The following is a 17,357-nucleotide window of genomic DNA, read 5'->3' as shown; positions in this document are numbered from 1 at the left end:
AAGTGAAAACACAAGCTAACTTGAGTTTTGGGGCCGAGGGCATGGCAGGCCCACTCTGCAGAGGATGAATCGAGATCTCCTGGATCTGAGGCCAGGGCGAGTATCAGAAGTTGCCTCAGGCTGGAGTTTGTGTCCATGATGGCCTCTTCCTGAAAGAAGTGGGGCCGTCATGAGGCCAGAGACGTTTCCCTATGCTGGGAGTTGTGAGCTGCTCCAAACATCAAGGTTTCCCTCTTTAGGACAGTAGAGTCCTATTGGATGGTTCCAGGACGCCCCATACGGAAAGACTCGAGAGCAGGTGTCTTAAGCATGGATGCCTAGAAACGCCACCTCACATTCCCATTGACTGGACGGGATGAGGCAGGCACAATCTGCGGGATCTTGGGCAAGCTACCCAGAGGGCTGAGTTGTAATGGACTCTCCTAAGGATGGATCATAGTATGGGTTGGTGGCCATGGAGACCTTGGAATGTGGTTGTGGCTCAGGGTCTTTGCAGGATTATCCAACCCAAAGGGTTTGACACAGCTCCAACAAGGAAGCTTCCCATGTGGAGACAAGAGGTGCTCTGTTTGGTGCCTCAAGAAAGCCCCATATGCTGGTCTTCCAACACGGGCCTCTGAGGAGTAACACCTGGAAACCAATGCAAGAGTTCAGATTAGGGCCTAGGGGCCTGTCCGGTTCAATCATCTGTCTATGTGGACATCTGTCAGCGTGCCTGCATGGAAGTAGTTGCTCAGCTTATGTCAGAATGCCCCTGTGTGGGCTGCAAGGTTGGTTCAACATCCGCAAATCAGTCAATGTGATACAACACATCAATAAAAGAAAGAACAAGAACCATATGATACTCTCAATAGATGCTGAAAAAGCATTTGACAAAGGACAGCATCCCTTCCTGATCAAAACCCTTCAAAGTGTAGGGATAGAGGGCACATACCTCAATATCATCAAAGCCATCTATGAAAAACCCACCGCAAATATCATTCTCAATGGAGAAAAACTGAAAGCTTTTCCACTAAGGTCAGGAACACAGCAGGGATGTCCATTATCACCACTGCTATTCAACATAGTACTAGAAGTCCTAGCCTCAGCAATCAGACAACAAAAGGAAACTAAAGGCATCCAAATCGGCAAAGAAGAAGTCAAATTATCACTCTTCGCAGATGATATGATACTCTATGTGGAAAACCCAAAAGACTCCACTCCAAAACTGCTAGAACTTATACAGGAATTCAGTAGTGTCAGGATATAAGATCAATGCACAGAAATCAGTTGCATTTCTCTACACCAACAACAAGACAGAAGAAAGAGAAATTAAGGAGTCAATCCCATTTACAATTGCACCCCAAACCATAAGATACCTAGGAATAAACCTAACCAAAGAGGCTAAGAATCTATACTCAGAAAACTATAAAGTACTCATGAAAGAAATTGAGGAAGACACAAAGAAATGGAAAAATGTTCCATGCTCCTGGATTGGAAGAATAAATATTGTGAAAATGTCTATGCTACCTAAAGCAATCTACACATTTAATGCAATTCCTATCAAAGTACCATCCATCTTTTTCAAAGAAATGGAACAAATAATTTTAAAATTTATATGGAACCAGAAAAGACCTCGAATAGCCAAAGGGATATTGAAAAACAAAGCCAAAGTTGGTGGCATCACAATTCCAGACTTCAAGCTCTATTACAAAGCTGTCATCATCAAGACAGCATGGTACTGGCACAAAAACAGACACATAGACCAATGGAACAGAATAGAGAGCCCAGAAATAGACCCTCAACTCTATGGTCAACTAATCTTCGACAAAGCAGGAAAGAATGTCCAATGGAAAAAAGACAGCCTCTTCAATAAATGGTGTTGGGAAAATTGGACAGCCACGTGCAGAAAAATGAAATTGGACCATTTCCTTACACCACACACAAAAATAGACTCAAAATGGATTAATGACCTCAATGTGAGAAAGGAATCCATCAAAATCCTTGAGGAGAACACAGGCAGCAACCTCTTCGACCTCAGCCGCAGCAACATCTTCCTAGGAACATCGCCAAAGGCAAGGGAAGCAAGGGCAAAAATGAACTTTTGGGATTTCATCAAAATCAAAAGCTTTTGCACAGCAAAGGAAACAGTTAACAAAACCAAAAGACAACTGACAGAATGGGAGAAGATATTTGCAAACGACATATCAGATAAAGGACTAGTGTCCAAAATCTATAAAGAACTTAGCAAACTCAACACCCAAAGAACAAATCATCCAATCAAGAAATGGGCAGAGGACATGAACAGACGTTTCTGCAAAGAAGACATCCAGATGGCCAACAGACACATGAAAAAGTGCTCCATATCACTCGGCATCGGGGAAATATAAATCAAAACCACAATGAGATATCACCTCACACCAGTCAGAATGGCTAAAATCAACAAGTCAGGAAATGACAGATGCTGGCGAGGATGCGGAGAAAGGGGAACACTCCTACACTGTTGGTGGGAATGCAAGCTGGTGCAACCACTCTGGAAAACAGCATGGAGGTTCCTCAAAATGTTGAAAATAGAACTGCCCTATGACCCAGCAATTGCACTACTGGGAATCTACCCTAAAGATACAAACGTAGTGATCCAAAGGGGCACGTGCACCCGAATGTTTATAGCAGCAATGTCCACAATAGCCAAACTATGGAAAGAACCTAGATGTCCATCAACAGATGAATGGATCAAGAAGATGTGGTATATATACACAATGGAATACTATGCAGCCATCAAAAGAAACGAAATCTTGCCATTTGCGACAACATGGATGGAACTAGAGTGTATCATGCTTAGCGAAATAAGTCAAGCGGAGAAAGACAACTATCATATGATCTCCCTGATATGAGGGAGTGGTGATGCAACATGAGGGCTTAAGTGGGTAGGAGAAGAATCCATGAAACAAGATGGGATAGGGAGGGAGACAAACCATAAGTGACTCTTAATCTCACGAAACAAACTGTGGGTTGCTGGGGGGAGGGGGGTTGGGAAAAGGGGGTTAGGGTTATGGACATTGGGGAGGGTATGTGCTTTTGGGTAAATTGGAAGGGGAGATGAACCATGAGAGACTATGGACTCTGAAGAACAATCTGAGGGGTTTGAAGTGGCGGCGGGGTGGGAGGTTGGGGTACCAGGTGGTGGGTATTATAGAGGGCACAGCTTGCATGGAGCACTGGGTGTGGTGAAAAAATAATGAATACTGTTTTTCTGAAAATAAATAAATTGGAAAAAAAATAAAAAGTTAATAAAAAAAATTAAAAAAAAAAAAAAAAGAATGCCCCTGTGTGTCCAGAGCAGCTACAGTAGTGGAATATCCTTGGGGACCTTCAGTTTTCTCCTATTCTGTAGGGTTGTGGCCAATGGAATGGGCACAATTTCCTAGGAAAGAGCAGGTACAGTCCTGTGCTGTGGCTCCAGAGGCCCCAGCCTGGAGGCTCTGTGTGCCAGGGCTGTGGAGACAGATGTCCAAAAACACAAACTCGGCTCAGGTTTGGGGCCGAGGTTATGTTAGGCCTGATCTACAGTACGTTAGGGGATATCCTCGGCATAGGAAATGAGGGCGAGTGGGAGGAAGTCGCTCAGGCTTTTGTCTATGGATGTTGTGTCCATGATGGACGTTTAATGTAGGGGTGGCCTCATGGGCAGATGAAGAGTATTCCCACTCTGGTGATGTGCCCAACTCCCTAGAGTTTGGGGTCATTCTGTGGGAAGGGAGGAGTTCTGTTTTCTTCCTCCGGTGTCCCCCCCCCATAGAGGGATTTTAGAGCGGAGCAGTGGGTACTGACAACGTAAATACCTGCCCTCTGGTAAGGCCTGGGGGCCTATGTGCATGGCAAGCCCCATATGCGGGCTATTGGTCCAACCACTGAAAGTTGTTTTTTGAATACGGGACTCACGCTGAGGGCCCCAATGCATGTGTGTGCCCAGGCCGGCCCTCAAGCACTGGTGTGGCCTCTCGGACCACGCAGGTTTTCCTCTACTGAACGTTGGACAACATGCCAACCACAAGGTTTCTTGCCATGGAGAAGGAGGAATTATGATTTTTGCATCATGTTCACACCTGGGCAGTGATTAGAGATAAGGGCTAGGTTCTGAAGCCTGAAAACAGAGGTTGGGAAGAGATGATGAACTAAGGCCATGGCGGGTCTGATGTGTTCAGTTTGGGGCCAGCTGTCTGGGTGTCCTTTGGGATGTCTGTCCTCAGGCTATGCTAGACAGGGCATTAGTTCATAGGGTAGGCTGTATAATTGCTTTACAGTCGAGTGGCGTGCATTCGTTAATCATTTGAGGTTTCTTTTTAGCAGCATAGGGCAAAGTTTTTCTTCTGGAGGGCAGGCACAGTGCTGCATTGTGGCTCCGGAATTCCAAATGGAGGGCTTGTGGGCCAGGAGAGTGAGGATGGAAGTTTGAGAACACAGGTAGGCTTAGGTTTCGGGGCAAGGGAATGGCAGGCACACTCTGCAGAGCTGAAACGAGATCTCATGCATCTGAAGCCAGGGCGAGGTTCAGACGTTCACTCAGGTTGGAGTTTCTGTCCACGTTGTCCTCCTCATGAAGGTGGTGGTGCATTACGAGGCCATGGAGGTTTTCCCATGATGGGAGTTGTGAGATGCTCCAAACAGCAAGTATTCCTTCTGTGGGAGAATTAAGACCTGTGGGATGGCTCCAGGACGTCCCATAAGGAAGTTCTGCAGAGCAGGGTTCTAAGGATGGATGCCTGGTCAGCCGGCCTCACATTTCAATTGTCTTCTAGTGGCAAGACACGTTTGATCTGCTGGCTCTGGGGTAGCAACCGAGGGGGCTGATTTGAAATGGACTCGCCTGAGGATGGGTCATAATGTGGGTTTGAGTCCATGGAGACCTTGGAATGGGGCAATGGCACCAGGGCCCTGAAGGCTTCTCCTAACCAGAGATTTGACACAGCTCCAACGAGCAAGTTTTCCATGGGGAGACGAGATTTGTTCTTATTTGTGCCTCAGGAAACCACAGTATGCTGGTATTGGAAACCAGGCCTTTGAGGAGTGATGCCTGGAAACCAAAGCAATAGATCCGATTAGGGTCTAGGTGCCTGTCTGGTTCAATCTTCTTCTCTGGGAACATCTGTCCTCGGGTTTGAGTGGAGGTAGCTCCTCAGCTGGTGTCTGATCACCCCTTGTTTGTCCTGGGAGGCCTACAATATTGGGATGTCCTCAGTGACTTTGGAGGTTGCTCCTAATTTGCAAGGTTGTGCCCAATGGAATGGGAAGAATTCCCTTGGAGACGGAAGGCACAGTCCTGAGGTGTGGCCCCAGTGACCCAAGCATGGAAGGTGTGTGTGCCAGGCCTGTCAGGACAGAAGTCTGAAAACAAAAACTCTGCTTAGGTTTGGGGACTTAGGTATGGCAGACACTATCTATAGACCATGATGAGAACTCTTTGGGATATGAACAAAGGGTGAGTGTGAGGCACTTGCTCAGGATTTTATCTCTGGATTTTGTGTCACTGATGACCATGGAATGTCGGGGTGGCCTCATGGGCCATGGAGGATTCTCGCTCCCTGGGGATTAGGCATGATGCCAAGAGTTTGGGGTCATTGTGTGGGAAGCGAGGAGGCCTTTCTGTTTTTTACCTTAGGTATACCACCAGAAGAGGGATTCCAGAGCAGATCCCTTGGGAGGGTCGACTGGACAACCCAACCTCTGGATAACATTGGGGACCTAGGGGCATGGCAAGCCCCATATGCGGGCTCTTGGTCCAGACACTGAGAGGCCTTCCTTGAGGATAGGGCTCACGCTGAGGTGCACAATGCGTATTTGTGCCCAACGAGCCCCTCAAGACTGGGTGGGGCCTAATGTCCCATGCTGGTTTCTCCTACACTGAACGTTGCACAACATGCCAACCACACGGTATCTGGCCATGGGGAAGGAGGAGTTCTTATTTCTGCAACACCTTCACCCCTGGACAGTGATTGGAGTTAATGTCTAGGTTCTGAAGGCTGAAAACTGAGGTTGGGAAGAGATGAAGACCTAAGACCATGGTGTGTCCGATGTGCTCAGTGTTTGGCCAGCTGTTGAGTGTGGGTCGGGAGTTGCGGGCTCAGGCTGTGGCAGACAGGAAATTAGTGCCCAGGCTAGACTGTATCATTCGGGTGAAGTCGAGTTTCGTGCAGGTTGATATTCATTTGTGGTTACAGGGTAGCCCCAGAGGGCAACGTTTTTCTTCTGGAGGGCAGGCTCAGTGCTGCATTGTGGCTCCAGAATTCCCAAACTGGAGGGCGTGTGGGCCAGGAGTGTGAAGACGAAATTCTGAGAACACAAACGAGACTTAGGTTTCAGGGCGAGGGCACGGCAAGCACTATCTGCAGCGATGATTCTAGATCTCGTGCATGTGACAACAGAGCTAGGATCAGACATTGGCTCAGGTTGGAGTTCCTGTCCATGATGACCCCTTCACAAAGGGAAGGGTCTCACAAGGCCATGGAGGTTTTCTCACGATGGGAGTTGTGAGATGCTCCAAACTGCAATGATTCCTTCTGAGGGACAGTCAACACCTGTTGGATGGCTCCAAGAAGTCCCATAATGAAGTTCTGCAGAGCAGTGTTCTAAGGATGGATGCCTGGGCAGCCCGCCTCCCATTCCAGTTGTCTCCTAGTGACAAGGCAAGATCGATCTGCTGGCTCTGGGGGAGCAACCGAGGGGGGTGAGTTGAAATGGACTATCCTGAGGATGGGTCATAATGTGCGTTTGTGTCCATGGAGACCTTGGAATGGGGCAGTAGATCCGGGACCCAGAAGGATGTTCATAACTGGAGGTTTTGATGGAGCTCCAAGGAGTACTTTTCCTATGGTCAGATGAGAATTGTTTGGATGAGTGCCTAAGGAATCTCCCATATGCTGCTATTGGAATCCAGGCCTCTGAGGAGAGATGCATGGAAACAAAAGCAATGGATATGATTAGGGACTGGGTGCCTGTCTGGTTCAATCTTCTTTACTGGGGATATCTGTCTATGGATCTGAGGGGAGGTAGTTGCTCAGCTTGTGTCAGATTGCCCCTGTTTGTCCTGGGCGGCCTATAATATTGGCATGGCCTCGGGACTTTGGAGTGTTTTACTCATCTGTAGGATTGTGACCAATGGAATGGGCAAAATTCCACTGGTGAGGGCAGGCACAGTCCTGATGTGTGGATCTAGGGTCCCCAGCCTGGAGGGTGTGTGGTCAGGCCTGTGGGAACAGAAGTCTGAAAACACAAACTGCACTTAGGATTTGGAACATAAATAAGGCACGCCCAATCTACAGACCGTGAGGAGAACTCTTTGGGATATGAAAAAACGTGAGTTTGAGGTGCTTGCTCAGGTTTTGACTTTGGATTTGTGTCAAAAATGTGGGTGGAATGTTGGCGTGGCCTCATGGGCCATGGAGATTTTTCCTTCTCTTAGGATTTGGCCCTATCCCAAGAGTTTGGGTACATTCTGCGGGATGGGAGGAGTCCTTTCTGTTTTGTTTTTGTTTTTGTTTTTTTACCTCATGTGTCCCACCAGAAGAGGGATTCCAGAGCATATCCCTTGGTAGGGGCAACTGGACACCCCCACTTCTGGTTAAGTTTGGGGTCCTAGGGGCATGGAAAGTCCCATATGCGGGCTCTTGGTCCAGACACTGAGAGGCCTTCCTTGAGGACAGGGCTCACGCTGAGTGTCACAATGCCTATTTGTGCCCAAGAAGGCCCTCAAGCATGGGTGAGGCCTCATGGGCTATGCTGGTTTCTCCAACAGTGAATGTTGGAGAACATGCCAAGCACAAGTTTTCTGGCCATGGGGAAGGAGGAGTTCTGATTTCTGCATCACATTCACCCCTGGACAGTGATTGGAATTTAGGTCTAGGTTCTGAAGCCTGAAAACCGAGGCTGTGAAAAGATGAAGACCTAAGGATCTGGCGCATCCGATGAGCTCAGTGTGCGGCTAGCTGTTGAGTGTAGGTATGAAGGTGCGGGCTCAGGCTGTGTCAGATAGGGCATTAGACAGGGTAGACTGTATAATTGGGGTGCAGTCGTGTGGCGTTCAGGTTGATCCTTATTTTGGGTTTCTGGGTAGCTCCATAGGGCAACGTTTTTCTTCTGGAGGGCAGGGAGAGTGCGGCATTGTGTCTCAAGAATTCCCAAACTGGAGAGCTTGTGGGCCAGGAGTGTGAGGACGGAAGTCTGAGAACACAAGCTAAGCTTAGGTTTAAGGGCGAGGGCATGACAGGCACACTCTGCAGAGCTGAATCGAGATCTCATGTACCTGGACGAATAACAGACGTTTGCTCAGGTTGGAGTTTCTGTCCATGACGGCCCCTTTATAAAGTGGAGCATCTCATGAGCCCATGGACGTTTTCCCACGATGGGAGTTGTGAGATGCTCCAAACCTCAAAGATTCCTTTTGTGGGACACTTGAGACCTGTTGGATGGCTCCAGGATGTCCTATATGGAATGACTCCAGAGCAGGGTTCTAAGGATGGATGCCTGGACAGTCTTCCTCCCATTCCAGTTGTCTCCTAGCAACAAGGCAGGTTTGATCTGCTGGCTCTGGGGGAGTCAAGGGGGTTGAGTTGAAATGAACTCTCCTGAGGTTGGGTCATAATGTGGGTTTGTGTCCATGGAGACATTGGAATGGTGTGCTTGATCGGGAACCCTTAAATATTCTCCTAATCGGAGGCTTTGACAGAGCTAAAAAGAGTACGTTTCCTATGTGGAGACGAGATTTTTCTGATGAGTGCCTCAGTAATCCCCCATATGCTTGTATTGGAAACAAGGCCTCTGAGGACAGATGCCTGGAAACAAAAGCAATGGATCCAATTAGGGCCTAGGTGCCTGTCTGGTTCAATCTTTTTTTATGGGGGTATCTCTCTCTGGGTCTGAGCAGAGGTAGTTGCTTAGCTTGTGAAGATCAACCCTCTTTGTCCCAGGTGGCCAACACTATTGGGATGGCCTCAGGATGTTTGGGGGTTTCTCCTGATCTCTAGGGTTATGGCCAATGGAATGGGCAGAATTCCACTGGAGAGGGCAGGCACAGTCCTGATGTGTCGCTCCAGGGGCCCAAGCTTAGAGGTTGTGTGGGCCAGGTCTGTGGGGACAGGATTCTGAAAACACAAACTCAGCTTAGGTTTGGGGACGTATGTATGAAAGGCCCGATCTACAGACCATGAGGAGAATTTTTCAGGTTATGAACGAAGGGTGTGTGTGAGGCGCTTGCTCAGGATTTTGCCTCTGGATTTTGTTTCAAGGTTGGCCGTGGAATGTCGGGGTGGCCTCAAGGGCTATAGACAAGTCTTTCTTTCTGGGGATTTGGCCTGATCCCAAGTGGTTGGGGTCGTTCTGTAGATGGGAGGAGTCCTTTCTGGTTTTATTTATTTATTTATTTATTTTTCCCCTCAGGTGTCCCACCAAAGAGGGATTCAAGAGCAGAGCTCTGAGTAGGGACGACTAGACATCTCAAAATCTGGTTGAGAATGGGGGAACAGGGACATGGCAAGCCCCATATGCGGGCTCTTGTTCCAGTCACTGAGAGGCTTTACTTGAGGATCAGGCTCACTTTGAGAGTCACACACATTGTGGCCCTAAGGGATAGGCGGGACCTCATGGACCACGCTGCTTTCTCCTACAGTGTACATTGGACATGTCAACTACAAGGTTTCTGGCCATGGGGAAGGAGGAGCTCTGATTTCTCCATCACGTTCCCTCCTGGGCAGTCAGTGGAGATAACGTCTAGATTCTGAAGCCTGAAAACCGAGGTTGGTTAGAGATGATGACCTAAAGCCATTGTGCATGTGATGGGCTCAGAGTACGGCCAGCTGTCTGGGAGTCGGATGGGAGGTCTGGACTCAGGGTGTGTCAGACAGGGCTTTAGTGCACAGGCTAGACTGTATAATTGGGTACCGTCCAGTGGCATCCAGGTTGTTCTTCATATGGCGTTTCCGGTTAACCCTATAGAGCAACGTTTTTCTTCTGGAGGGCAGGCAGAGTACTGCATTGTGTCTCCAGAATTGCCAAACTGGAGGGCTTGTGGTCTGGATTGTGAGGATGGAAGTCTGAGAACAAAAGCTAGGCTTAGGTTTCGGGGCGAGGACACGACAGGCACACTGTGCAGAGCTGAATTGAGATCTCATTCTTCTGAATTCAGGGCGAGGATCAGACTTTGGCTGAGGGTGGAGTTTCTGTCCATGATGGCCCATTCATGAAGGTGGGGGGGCATCATGAGGCAATGGAAGTTTTCCCACGGTGGGATTGTGTGATGCTCCAAACAGCAAGGATTCATTCTGCGGGACAGTCGAGACCTGTTGGATGGATACAGTACGTCCCATAATGCAGTTCTCCAGAGCAGGGCTCTAAGGATGGATGCCTGGGCAGCCCCCCTCGCATTCAAGTTGTCTCCTAGTGACCAGGCAGGTTTGATCTTCTGGCTCTGGGGGAGCAACTGAGAGGGCAGAGTTGAAATGGACATTCCTCAGGATCAGTCATAATGTGAGTTTGTGTCTATGGAGACCTTGGAATGGGGCCGTGCTGCTGGTGTCCTGAAGGATTCTCTTAACCGCAGGTTTTCACACAGCTCCAAAAAGAAATATTCCCATGTGGAGATGAGTTTTGTTCTGATTGGTGCCCCAGGAACCCCCATAAGCTGGTATTGGCAACCAGGCATCGAGGAGCGATGCCTGGAATCCAAAGCAATAGATCTGATTTGCACCTAGGGACCTGTCTGTTTCAATCGTCTCTGGACACATCTGCCTTTGTTTCTCAGTGGAAAGTATTGGTCAGCTTGTGTCACATAGTCCCTCTTTGTCCTGGGTGGCCTACACTACTGGGATGGTCTCAGGGACTTTGGAGGTTTCTCCTAATCTGTAAGGTTGTTTCCATTGGAATAAGCAGAATTCACATGGAGAGGGCAGTCACAGTCTTGAGGTGTGGCCCTAGCTGTCTGGGTGTCGGTCAGGAGGTCCGGGCTCAGGCTGTGTCAGACAGGGCATTAGTGTCCGGGCTAGATTGTATATTTGGGGTACATTTGGGAGACGTGCAGGTTGATCCTCATTTGGCATTTCTGGATAGCCCTGTAAGGCAAAGTTTTTCTTCCGGAGGGCAGGCAGAGTGCTACATTGTGGGTCCAGAATTCCCAAACTGGAGGGCTTGTGGGCCAGGAGTATGAGGACGGAAGTCTTATAACAGAAGCTAGGCTTAGGTTTCGAGGCGAGGATATGGTAGGCACACTCTGCAAAGCTGAGTTGAGATCTTGTGTATCTGAAGTCAGGGCGAGGATCAGACGTTGGCCCAGGGTGGAGTTTCTGTCCATGATGGCTCATTCATGAAGGTGGGGGGGCATCACAAGGCCATGGAGGTTTTCCCACGATGGGAGTGTGTGATGCTCCAAACCGCAAGGATTCATTCTGCGGGACAGTCGAGACCTGTTGGATGGATCCAGGACGTCCCAGAAGGAAGCTCTCCAGAGCAGGGTTCTAAGCATGGATGCCTGGGCAGCCCACCTCGCATTTCAAATGTCTCCTAGCAACAAGGTAGGTTTGATCTTCTGGCTCTGGGGGAGCAACTGAGGGGGTTGAGTTGAAATGGATTCACCTGTGGATGGATCATAATGTGGATTTGTGTCCATCGAGACCTTGTGATGGGGCGGTGGCTCCAGGGACCTGAAAGTTTCTCCTAACTGGAGCTTTTCACAAAGCTCCAAAGAGCAAGTTGCCCATGTGGAGACAAGATTTGTTCTGATTGGTATCTCTGGAAACCACCTTATGCTAGTATTGGAAACCAGGCCTCTGAGGAGAGATTCCTGGAAACAAATGCAATGGATCCAATTAGGGTCTAGGTGCCTGCCTGTTTCAATCTTCTTCTCTGGGGATATCTGTGCACGGGTCTGAGATGTGGTAGTTGCTCAGCTTGGGACAGATCACCCCTGTTTGTCCTGGGAGGCCTACACTAGTGGTATGGCGTCGGGTAATTTGGAGTATTCTCCTAATATCTAGGGTTGTCTCCAATGGATTGGGCAGGATTCCTTTGGAGAAGAAGGCACAGTCCTGAGATGTGGCTCTAGGGGCCCCAGCCTGGAGTGTGTGTGGGCCATGACTGTCATACAAAAGTCTGAAACACAAACTCACCTTATGATTGTGGACGTAGGTATGGCAGGCCTGATCTACAGACCGTTCGCAGAATTATTCAGACTATGAACAAAGGGCCAGTGTGAGGCGATTTCTCAGGCTTATGTCTCTAGATTTTGTGTCAATGGTGGCCATGGAATATCGGGGTGGCCTCATGGGCCATAGAAGGGTCTTTCTCTCTGTGGAACTGGCCCGATCCCAAGTGGTTGGGGTCATTATGTGTATGGGAGGAGTACTTTCTGTATATATTTATCTCTGCTGTCCCACCAAAGAGGGATTTCAGAGCAGAGCCCTGAGTAGGGGTGAATAGATATCTCGACCTCTGGTTATGATTGGGAGACGTGGGGCATGGCAAGCCCCATATGCAGGTCTTGGCCGGACAGGGGTCACGCTGAGTGTCATAATGTGTGTTTGTGCCTATCACGGCCTTCAATTTTGGGCGGGGCATCATGGGTCACACTGATTTCTCCTACCATGAAAGTTGGACAACATGCCTACCACAATGTTCTGGCCAGGGGGAAGGAGGAGTTCTGATTTCTGCATCACGTTCAACCCTGGGAAGTGAGTGGAAATACAGTCTAGGTTTCTGAAGCCTGAAGACCGAGGTTGGGAAGAGATGACGACCTAAGGCCATGGAGGGTCTGATGTGCTCAGTGTACAGCTAGTTGCCTGCATGTCAGTCGGGAGGGCTGGGCTCAGGCTGTGTCAGACAGGGCTTTTGGACTCAGGCTAGACTTCATAATTGAGGTACAGTTGAGTGGCTTGCAAGTTGTTTCTCATTTGGCATTTCTGGGTAGCCCCATAGGGCAAAGTTTTTCTTCTGGAGGGCAGGCGGAGTGCTACACTGTGGTTCCAGAATTCCCAAACTGGAGGGTTTGAGGGCAATGAGTGTGTGGACAGAAGTCTGAGAACACAAGCTAGCCTTGGCATGTACACTCTGCAGACTTGAAACAAGATCTCATGCATCAGAAGTCAGGGCGTGGATCAGACGTTGGCTCAGGTTGGAGTTTCTGTCCAGGATGGCCCTTTCATGAAGGGAAGGGGGCATCACGAGGCCATGGAGGTTTTCCCACGATGGGAGTTGTGAGATGCTCCAATCCACAAGGATTCCTTCTGCTGTACAGTTGAGACCTATTGGATGGCTCTAGGACGTCCCATACAAAATGACGCCAGAGCAGGGGTCTAAGGAAGGAGCCCTGGAGAGCCCGCCTCACATTCAAATTGTATCCTAGCAACAAAGCGGGTTCCATCTGCTGGCTCTGGGAGTGCAACCGAAGGGCTAATTTGAAATACACTCTCCTGCGTCTGGGTCATAATGTGGGTTTGTGTCCATGGAGACCTTTGAATGGGACGGTTGCTCCAGTGACTGGAATATTTGTTCGAACTGGAGGTTTAGACACAACTCCAAAGGACAAGTTTCCCATGTGGAGACGAGATTTCCTCTGATTGGTACCTCAGGAAAACCCCTTACTCTGGTATTGGAAACCAGGCCTCTGTGGATAGATGCCTGGAGACAAAAGCAATGGATCCATTTAGGGCCTAGGTGCCTATCCGGTTCAGTCTGCTCTGGGCATATCTGTCTATGGGTCTGAGGGGAGGTAGTGGCTCAGCTTGTGTCAGATCGCCCCTGTTTGTCCTGGAGGTCCTACATTATTGGGGTAGGCTCGGGGACTTTGGAGGTTTCTCCTAATCTTTAGGGTTGTGTCCAAAGGAATGAGCAGAATTCCCTTTGAGAAGACAGGCACAGTACTGATGTGTGGCTCCAGAGACTCCAGCCTGGAGGGTGTGTGGGCCAGGACTGTGGGTATAGAAGACTGAAAAAAAAAAAAAAAAACTCACCTTATGTTTGTGGACATAGGTATGGCAGGCACAATCTACAGACCGCGAGGAGAATTTTGGGGGCTATGAACAAAGGGCCAGTGTGAGGCCCTTGCTCAGGCTTATGTCTCTGGATTTTGTGTCAACAGTGGCCATGGAAGAGTCTTTCTCTCTGGGGATTTGGCCCGATTCCAAGTGTTTGGGGTCATTCTGTGGATGGGAGGAGTCCTTTCTGTGTTTATTTACCTCAGGTGTCCCACCAAAGAGGGATTCCAGAGAAGAACCCTGAGTAGGAGTGACTAGATATCTTGACCTCTGGTTAACATTAGGAGACTTGGGGCATGGAAGCCCCATACGCGGGCTCTTAATCCAGCCACTGAGAGGCTTTACTTGAGGACAGGGCTCACGCAGAGGGTCCCAATGTGTGTTTGCGCTCATCGCGGCCCTGGAGCATGGGCAGTTCCTGATGTGCCAGCTGGTTTCTCCTACACTGAACGTTGGACAACATTCCAACCACAAGGTTCTGGCGAGGGGGAAGGAGTAGTTCTGATTTCTGTATCACGTTCACCCGTGGGAAGTGACTGGAGATAATGTCTAGGTTTCTGAAGCTGAAAACCGAGGTTGGGAAGAGATGATGACCTAAGGCCATGGCAGTTCAGATGATCTCAGTGTACAGCCAGCTGTCTGGGTTTCGGTCGGGAAGTCGGGCCTCAGGCTGTGTCACATATGGCATTAGTGCCCAGGCTAGACTGTATAATTGGGGTACAGTCAAGTGGCATGCAGGTTGATCCTCTTTTGGGGTTTCTGGGTAGTCCCATAGCGCAACGTTTCTCTTCTGAAGGTCAGGCAGAGTGCTGCATTGTGTCTCCAGAATTCCCAAACTGGAGGGCTTGTGGCCCAAAAGTGTGAGGATGGACGTCTGAGAATACAAGCTAGGCTTAGGTTTTGGGGCGAGGGCACAGCAGGCACTATCTGTAGAGCTGAATCGAGATCTCGTACATTGAATTCAGGGCAAGGATCAGATGTTGGCTTAGTTTGGAGTTTCTGTCCACGATGTCTCCTACATGAAGGTGGGGGCTCACTAGGCATTGGAGGTTTGCCCACAGTGCAAGTGTGTGATGCTGCAAACCACAAGGAGTCCTTCTGCCAGAGAGGTGAGACCTGTTGGATGATCAAGGACACCCCATAAGGAATTTTTCCAGAGCAGGGTTCTAATGATGGGTGCATGGGCAGTGAACTCGCATTCCAATTGTCTCCTAGCAACAAGGCACGTTCGGTCTGCTGGCACTAGGTGAGCAACTGAGGGGCCTGAGTTGAAATGCACTCTCCTGAGGATGGGTCATAATTGGGTTTGTGTCCATGGAGACCTTGGAATAGGGCGTTGGCTCTGGGGTACTGAAGGATTCTTCTAACCAGAGGTTTTGACACAGCTCCAAAGTGCTAGATTACCATGTGGAGACGAGATTTGTTTTGATTGGTGCCTCAGGAACCCCCATAATCTGGTACTATCAGCCAGGCATCTGAAAAGACATATCTGGAATCCAAGGTATTGATCTGATTCTTGCCTAGGGGCCTGTCTGCTTCAATCTACTTTGGGCAAATCTGTCTATGATTCTGAGTGGAGGTCGTTGCTCAGCTTATGACAAACTGACCCTGTTTGTCCCTGGTGGCCTACACTACTGGGATGGTCTCGGTGCATTTGGAGGTTTCTCCTAATATGTTGGTCTGTAGCCAATAGAATAGGCATAATTCCCTTAGAGAGCACAGGCACAGTCCTGAGATGTGGTCCCAGCTGTCCGGGTGCCGGTCGGGAGGTCTGGGCTCAGGCTGTGTCAGACAGGCATTACTGCCCAGGGTACACTGTATAATTGGGGTACAATCGAGTGGCGTGCAGTTTGATCCTCATTTGGCATTAGGGCAACGTTTTTCTTCCAGAGTGCAGGCAGAGTGCTGCATTGTGGCTCTGGAATTCCCAAATTGGAGGGTGTGTGTTCCAGGAAAGTGAGAACGGAAGTCTGAGAACACAAGCTATGCTTAAGTTGCGGGGCTAGGGCACAGCAGGCACACTCTGAAGAGCTGAATCGATATCTCATTCATCTGAAGTCCAGGCAAGTATCAGCTGTTAGCTCGGGTTGGAGATTCAGTCCATGATCCGCCTTCATGAAGATTGGGGGCATCATGTGGCCTTGGAAGATTTCCCATGATGGGAGTTGTGAGATGGTCCATGTGCAAGGACTCCTTCTGCACGACAGTAGAGACCTGTTGGATGGCTCCAGGATGTCCCATAAGGAACGACGCAAGAGCAGGGTTCTAAGGATGGTTTCCTGAAGAGGCTGCCTCCCATTTCAACTGTCTCCTAGTGACAAGGCCAGTTCGATCTGCTGGCTCTGGGGGAGCAGAAATGGACTCTCCTAAGGATGGGTCATAATGTGGGATTGTGTCTATGGAGATATTGGAATGGGGCAGTGGATCCGGTGCCCTGAAGTAACCTCCGGTGACCAAAACCTCCTAACTGGAGGTTTTGACACAGCTCCATAGAGCAAGATTCCCATGTGGAGACGAGATTTATTCTGATTGGTACCTCTGGAAAACCCCACGTGTTGGTACTGGAATCCAGCACTCTCAGGAGAGATGTCTGGAAACAAAAGCAATGGATCCGATTGAGGCCTAGGTGCTTGTCCGGTTCAATCTTCTTCTCTGGGCATATCTGTCTATGGGTCTGAATGGAGGTAGTGGCGCAGCTTGTGTCCGATCACTCTTGTTTGTCCTGGATGTCATACACTATAGGGATGCCCTCGGGAACTTTGGAAATTTCTCCTAATCTGTAGGGTTGTGTCCAAAGGAATGAGCAGAATCCCCTTTGGAGAGGGAAGGCACAGTCCTGAAGTGTGGCTCCAGGGGCCCCAGCCTTGAGGGTATGTGGGCCAGGACAATGGAGACAGAAGTCTGAAAACACAAACTCAGCTTAGGTTTGGGTACATGGGTATGACAGGCCCCATCTACAGACTGTGAGGAGAATTTTTGGGGCTATGAACAAAGGGCGAGTGTGAGGTGCTTTTTCAGGCCTTTATCTCCAGATTTTGTGGCAATGTTGGCCGTGGAATGTCGGCCTGGCCTCATCGGCCATGGACGAGTTTTTCTCTCTGTGGATTTGGCCTGATTCCAAGTGTTTGGAGTCATTCTTTGGATGGTAGGAGTCCTTTCTCTCTATTTTTTTTTTTACCTCATGTGCCCCACCAAAGAGGGATTCCAGAAAAGAGCTCTGAATAGGGTTGACTAGACTTCTTGAGCTCTGGCTAAGATTGGGGGACTAGGGGCATGGCAAGCCCCATATGCGGGCATTTGGTCCAGTCCCTGAGAGGCTTTACTTGAGGACAGGGCTCACGCTGATGATCCCAATGTGTGTTT

The sequence above is a fragment of the Neovison vison genome, chromosome 2 (genome assembly GCF_020171115.1).
Source record: "Neovison vison isolate M4711 chromosome 2, ASM_NN_V1, whole genome shotgun sequence".
Classification (NCBI taxonomy): Eukaryota; Metazoa; Chordata; class Mammalia; order Carnivora; family Mustelidae; genus Neogale; species Neogale vison.
Note: the sequence above shows the minus strand (reverse complement) of the source record.